At 42.8% G+C, this 7,500-nt stretch overlaps 1 protein-coding gene across 1 annotated transcript in view; it reads right to left on the reverse strand.

Moving 5' to 3' along the window:
- Positions 1-7,500, reverse strand: part of LOC144968820 (uncharacterized) — an 86,292-nt gene that overhangs the window by 78,535 nt on the left and 257 nt on the right. Inside the window, exon 1 of the mRNA XM_078907529.1 lies at positions 7,003-7,500. This exon is cut by the window's right edge and continues 257 nt beyond it. The gene's annotated coding sequence lies outside the window, so the exon portion shown is untranslated. The remainder of the gene's footprint in view (positions 1-7,002) is intronic.

Below are 7,500 nucleotides of genomic sequence, written 5' to 3' on the forward strand. Positions count from 1 at the left end.
TGACCAGCAGTTAAGCTTAATAGCCAATATTCTCAACACAAACATATAACATAGAAACGATTGAGACATTGAGTATGCTCCGGTGTATGGGGTGAATTTTTAATTCAGAAAAGTGAGTGGAGCAGGCACTTATGTTGGTAACAACAAGATATGAAGTGAATAGAAAAGTGCCAGAAGACAATAGAGAATAAAAAATTTTCGCGGCGGTGGTGGGGTTCGAACCTGCGACCTTATTGGTACGACAACTCCGCCTGGCAGGTGAGAGCGTGGCTCTACCGTGTGAGCTATCCACGAACACAAAAATATTCGTTTCAAACCCAAAGTCATTACTAGATCCCTTTCTCACCCACTTCTTGAGACCGCCGATTCGTTCGTACACCACCATCGCGAATAATTTTGACCAGCAGTTAAGCTTAATAGCCAATATTCTCAACACAAACATATAACATAGAAACGATTGAGACATTGAGTATGCTCCGGTGTATGGGGTGAATTTTTAATTCAGAAAAGTGAGTGGAGCAGGCACTTATGTTGGTAACAACAAGATATGAAGTGAATAGAAAAGTGCCAGAAGACAATAGAGAATAAAAAATTTTTTATTCTCTATTGTCTTCTGGCACTTTTCTATTCACTTCATATCTTGTTGTTACCAACATAAGTGCCTGCTCCACTCACTTTTCTGAATTAAAAATTCACCCCATACACCGGAGCATACTCAATGTCTCAATCGTTTCTATGTTATATGTTTGTGTTGAGAATATTGGCTATTAAGCTTAACTGCTGGTCAAAATTATTCGCGATGGTGGTGTACGAACGAATCGGCGGTCTCAAGAAGTGGGTGAGAAAGGGATCTAGTAATGACTTTGGGTTTGAAACGAATATTTTTGTGTTCGTGGATAGCTCACACGGTAGAGCCACGCTCTCACCTGCCAGGCGGAGTTGTCGTACCAATAAGGTCGCAGGTTCGAACCCCACCACCGCCGCGAAAATTTTTTATTCTCTATTGTCTTCTGGCACTTTTCTATTCACTTCATATCTTGTTGTTACCAACATAAGTGCCTGCTCCACTCACTTTTCTGAATTAAAAATTCACCCCATACACCGGAGCATACTCAATGTCTCAATCGTTTCTATGTTATATGTTTGTGTTGAGAATATTGGCTATTAAGCTTAACTGCTGGTCAAAATTATTCGCGATGGTGGTGTACGAACGAATCGGCGGTCTCAAGAAGTGGGTGAGAAAGGGATCTAGTAATGACTTTGGGTTTGAAACGAATATTTTTGTGTTCGTGGATAGCTCACACGGTAGAGCCACGCTCTCACCTGCCAGGCGGAGTTGTCGTACCAATAAGGTCGCAGGTTCGAACCCCACCACCGCCGCGAAAAAAATTTTTTATTCTCTATTGTCTTCTGGCACTTTTCTATTCACTTCATATCTTGAATGAAATGTTAGCGTGGCGTGGGTAGAGGATAGGGTGCCCCAGGGGGTGATCTAATTGATAAGCAAAGGTCAGCGTCAGGGAACAGAACTTTCCAGACTATAATGGAAGATAAAAGACATATTGGTAGTAGTAGTAGTAGTAGTAGTAGTAGTAGTAGTAGTAGTAGTAGTAGTAGTAGTAGTAGTAGTAGTAGTAGTAGTAGTAGTAGTAGTAGTAGTAGTAGTAGTAGTAGACAACAAGATATGAAGTGAATAGAAAAGTGCCAGAAGACAATAGAGAATAAAAAATTTTTTCGCGGCGGTGGTGGGGTTTGAACCTGCGACCTTATTGGTACGACAACTCCGCCTGGCAGGTGAGAGCGTGCCTCTACCGTGTGAGCTATCCACGAACACAAAAATATTCGTTTCAAACCCAAAGTCATTTCTAGATCCCTCTCTCACCCACTTCTTGAGATCACCGATTCGTTCACCACCATCGCGAAGTAATTTTGACCAGCAGTTAAGCTTAATAGCCAATATTCTCATCACAAACATATAACATAGAAACGATTGAGACATTGAGTATGCTCCGGTGTATGGGGTGAATTTTTAATTCAGAAAAGTGAGTGGAGCAGGCACTTATGTTGGTAACAACAAGATATGAAGTGAGTAGAAAAGTGCCAGAAGACAATAGAGAATAAAAAATTTTTTCGCGGCGGTGGTGGGGTTTGAACCTGCGACCTTATTGGTACGACAACTCCGCCTGGCAGGTGAGAGCGTGGCTCTACCGTGTGAGCTATCCACGAACACAAAATATTCGTTTCAAACCCAAAGTCATTTCTAGATCCCTCTCTCACCCACTTCTTGAGATCGCCGATTCGTTCACCACCATCGCGAAGTAATTTTGACCAGCAGTTAAGCTTAATAGCCAATATTCTCATCACAAACATATAACATAGAAACGATTGAGACATTGAGTATGCTCCGGTGTATGGGGTGAATTTTTAATTCAGAAAAGTGAGTGGAGCAGGCACTTATGTTGGTAACAACAAGATATGAAGTGAGTAGAAAAGTGCCAGAAGACAATAGAGAATAAAAAATTTTTTCGCGGCGGTGGTGGGGTTTGAACCTGCGACCTTATTGGTACGACAACTCCGCCTGGCAGGTGAGAGCGTGGCTCTACCGTGTGGGATCTAGAAATGACTTTGAGTTTGAAACGAATATTTTTGTGTTCGTGGATAGCTCACACGGTAGAGCCACGCTCTCACCTGCCAGGCGGAGTTGTCGTACCAATAAGGTCGCAGGTTCAAACCCCACCACCGCCGCGAAAAAATTTTTTATTCTCTATTGTCTTCTGGCACTTTTCTACTCACTTCATATCTTGTTGTTACCAACATAAGTGCCTGCTCCACTCACTTTTCTGAATTAAAAATTCACCCCATACACCGGAGCATACTCAATGTCTCAATCGTTTCTATGTTATATGTTTGTGATGAGAATATTGGCTATTAAGCTTAACTGCTGGTCAAAATTACTTCGCGATGGTGGTGAACGAATCGGCGATCTCAAGAAGTGGGTGAGAGAGGGATCTAGAAATGACTTTGGGTTTGAAACGAATATTTTTGTGTTCGTGGATAGCTCACACGGTAGAGCCACGCTCTCACCTGCCAGGCGGAGTTGTCGTACCAATAAGGTCGCAGGTTCAAACCCCACCACCGCCGCGAAAAAAAAATTTTATTCTCTATTGTCTTCTGGCACTTTTCTACTCACTTCATATCTTGTTGTTACCAACATAAGTGCCTGCTCCACTCACTTTTCTGAATTAAAAATTCACCCCATACACCGGAGCATACTCAATGTCTCAATCGTTTCTATGTTATATGTTTGTGATGAGAATATTGGCTATTAAGCTTAACTGCTGGTCAAAATTACTTCGCGATGGTGGTGAACGAATCGGCGATCTCAAGAAGTGGGTGAGAGAGGGATCTAGAAATGACTTTGGGTTTGAAACGAATATTTTTGTGTTCGTGGATAGCTCACACGGTAGAGCCACGCTCTCACCTGCCAGGCGGAGTTGTCGTACCAATAAGGTCGCAGGTTCAAACCCCACCACCGCCGCGAAAAAAAAATTTTATTCTCTATTGTCTTCTGGCACTTTTCTATTCACTTCATATCTTGTTGTTACCAACATAAGTGCCTGCTCCACTCACTTTTCTGAATTAGTAGTAGTAGAACACTGTAGTGGAACAGTAGGGGGCGGTGGAGGGGGCGAGGTGAAAGAGTCACGGCGGAGGTGGGGGGGGGGGGGGTTTGTTGGATGAGCGAAGGTCGAATCTTCGCGAAGGAACGATGCGATAGTAAAGTGGAATACACCAATAAATAGATAGATGGATAGGCAGATAGAGGGGAGAGAGAGAGAGAGAGAGAGAGAGAGAGAGAGAGAGAGAGAGAGAGAGAGAAAAGAGAGAGAGAGAGAGAGAGAGAGAGAGAGAGAGAGAGAGAGAGAGAAATTAATAAAAGAAAAAAAATTAAAATAAAAATTTAAAAAAATAAAAAAAAATTTTAAAAAAAGGGGCGGGGGGGGGGGGGGGGTTGGTTTGAGGCAGACCGGGAGAGCGGGGGAATTAGAGAGAGAGAGAGGGGGGGGGGGGGGGAGAAAGAGGGAGGGGGGGGGGACAAAGAAAGAAAGAAAGAAAGAAAGAGAGAGAGAGAGAGAGAGAGAGAGAGAGAGAGAGAGAGAGAGAGAGAGAAAGGGTGGAGGGGAGGTGAGAGAGGGCGAGCAAACAGCCGAGTGAGAGCTGGGTCTATATGTATATTAATGGATGAAAAAGTGGATGATTGGACACAATGAGAGAGAGCTAGGAAGGTAGATGACTATGAATCGGTGGATAATCAGTAGATAGATAGCTAGCTAGCTAGCTAGCTAGATAGATAGATAGATAGATAGATAGGTAGGTAGGTAGAGTTGTACTTTTAGTAGTATGAACAGTAGTAGTAGTAGTCGTAGTAGTAGTAGTAGTAGTAGTAGTAGTAGTAGTAGTAGTAGTAGTAGTAGTAGTAGTAGTAGTAGTAGTAGTAGTAGCAGCAGTAGTAGTAGTAGTAGTAGTAGTAGCAGTAGTAGTAATAGTAGTAGTAGTAGTAGTAGTAGTAGTAGTAGTAGTAGTAGTAGTAGTAGTAGTAGTAGTAGAAGTAGTAGTAGTAGTAGTAGTAGTAGTAGTAGTAGTAGTAGTAGTAGTAGTAGTAGAAGTAGTAGAAGTAGTAGTAGTAGCAGCAGCAGTAGCTGTAGTGGCAGAAGTGAGAGCAGCAGTGGTGATGAATATGGGTGACGTTGACATCTAGTGGTGGTCAATCCTGGTGTTGAGTCCGCGTGGAGTCAGCGTTCCCAACAACTTGATCAGGTGAGTTTCCCTACGTCGACGGGCGGAAGTGTCCGAATGGCAAAAACTGAGCACACACACACGCACACACTGTACATCGCAGTGGTCTGGCAGATTGAAGTGTCTGGCCACTGCTGTGTCTGCACAGTTCGATATGTCACGCAAGTGCTGCACGAATCTGTCACCCAGCCTCTTTCCGGTCTCACCAACGTAAGCAATCCCACACAGGGAGCACGTAATCGCATAGACTAGAAAGTAAACGGCCGCCTGATGTCCCAAATCTTGTCTGGAAAGCTGACTCTGTCATACTCCCACAGGTGCCCACAAGTCTTGCATCGGGGTCGCATACACGATCTGGCTTTAGGTCCATCCCTAGGTATGGGTTCCAGGCCGCTTCTGACAAGGAGATCCCTCAGGTTACGATCCCGTCGATATGCTACCAACGGGGGTTCTGAGAAAACTCTGTGGGTGTCTTCGCCCGCCTGGAGGATCCCATAGTTCTGCAATAGGATGTTCCTCACTTGATCGGCATGGGGGTGATGCGTGAGGACTAAAATGGGACGCTGTGTCTCCTGCTTCCTGGCATTGCGAGGCCTCATTGCTGCTTCTCTCGACACGAGGCTGGCTTTCCGGACAGCCTTAAGCAAAACCCTTTCGGGATATTCCCGTGCCCTAAAAAAATCGAGCATGCGATCACGTTGAAGCGCAAATTCATCATCTTCCAGACAGAGTCTCCGCAAGCGGAGTATCTGACTGAATGGGATGGAGTCTTTGCACCTCACCGGATGGGATGACCGATAGAGCAGGTAGCTGTGACTGTCCGTTTCCTTGTAGTGTACAGTGGTCCGTACTCCCGTGCTGGTCAATACAGCCTTGATGTCCAAAAAGTTCACCTCAGAGGTTGAAATCTCATAAGTGTACTCTATGGACGGGTGGAAGGAGTCCGTCGCTAGGATGAACCCTTTCAACTGGCTGTGGGTCAATGACGTAATGCCGAAACAGTCGTCAATGTACCTTTTGAACAGCTCGGGGGCAGGTCCACTGTACTGATGGAAGAAGGTTTCCTCAAGGTAGCCCATGAAGAGGTTAGCATATGTTTTCCACGTTTATTTGTGTATTGTTGTGCTGACGAAGGGTTTGTACCCGAAACGTCCATTGTCTGTTTTGTTCCCATACGAAGCCTTTCCAGTTTCTAATCTGTATTCCATCCCAATTCAACATCGATCCAGCAACCGCCCTTGAGCCATCCCCAAGCCTTTTAATATCATCATCTCCACGAGCAACCCTCCCTCTCCCACCCCCCCCCCCCCCCATCTCGTTCTCTCTCAAACACACATACACACACACACACACACATACACGCACAAACACACATAAACGCCCCTCCCGCCATCTAATTTGCCTAACTGGAATGGAATGGTCAAGCACTCACGCCTCTGCTCCGGTGGAATAACAAGCACGTTGGAAGTGTCCGAGCGACAAATTACACCCCAAACTGGCCGAGTGGATGGATCATGTTGTGATAAATTACTGGTTTGAGGGGAGAAAGGTTCAAAGCCAATTTAAAAGTACTATATATATATATATATATATATATATATATATATATATATATATATATATATAATTTGTGTGTATGTGTGTGTGTGTGTGTGTGTGTCGTAATCTTGAAACATTGTGCCATGTAAGGAAAAAATATATCATAATATGAATGGGAGGCGCGCGGGGGGCAGCAATGAGCCAAAGGTATTATAAATCGACTTACTGAACCTCATCCATCTGTCCCTGGTTTTTAAATTAAACATTCTATCTATTTTACTAATGGATCTATTATCCCTCTGACAATTTATCTGTTCTCTTAGCATATAAGAGGAGGAAAGGAATGATGATAAAGAAGAAAGGGGGAAGAAAGAAGAGCATGTGATGGAGGAGAGGGAAATTGAATAATAATAATAATAATAATAATAATAATAATAATAATAATAATAATAATAATAATAATAATAATAATAATAATAATAATAATAATAATAATAATTCGAAGAAGAAGAAGAAGAAGAAGAAGAAGAAGAAGAAGAAGAAGAAGAAGAAGAAGAAGAAGAAGAAGAAGAAGAAAGACAACAAATATGCAAAAACAATGAGAAAAAATAATCACACAGCACCTGAAAATATTATGAAACGTATTTATGACTAAACTCCCTTTACCTCATATTCTCGTAGTCAAGTGTCAGGAGAGTCCTTGCGTATTTAGTTTTCTGCTTATCATCACAATTAACATTTTGTTTTTATGTTCAACAACCAGATATATCTAATGTATACAGTGTGTTCTAATCACGTCGATACACAAGTCATAGAACAAACTAACCATAGTCCTATTGAATTATGTTGTTGCAAAATAATGACCGATAATTCTCACTGCATTAAGATGACAATGAACAAACACATTTGGCAGTATGACTATGATCAATCCCTTAAGCACAGAAAATACAAACTACAAATATACAAATTGATAACAACAAGATATGAAGTGAGTAGAAAAGTGCCAGAAGACAATAGAGAATAAAAATTTTTTTCCGCGGCGGTGGTGGGGTTTGAACCTGCGACCTTATTGGTACGACAACTCTGCCTGGCAGGTGAGAGCGTGGCTCTACCATGTGAGCTATCCACGAACACAAAATATTCGTTTCAAACCCAAAGTCATTT

This window comes from Berghia stephanieae, chromosome 3, assembly GCF_034508935.2.
Source record: "Berghia stephanieae isolate SIO BIC M18660-M18661 chromosome 3, UCSD_Bste_1.3, whole genome shotgun sequence".
NCBI classification, from domain to species: Eukaryota; Metazoa; Mollusca; class Gastropoda; order Nudibranchia; family Aeolidiidae; genus Berghia; species Berghia stephanieae.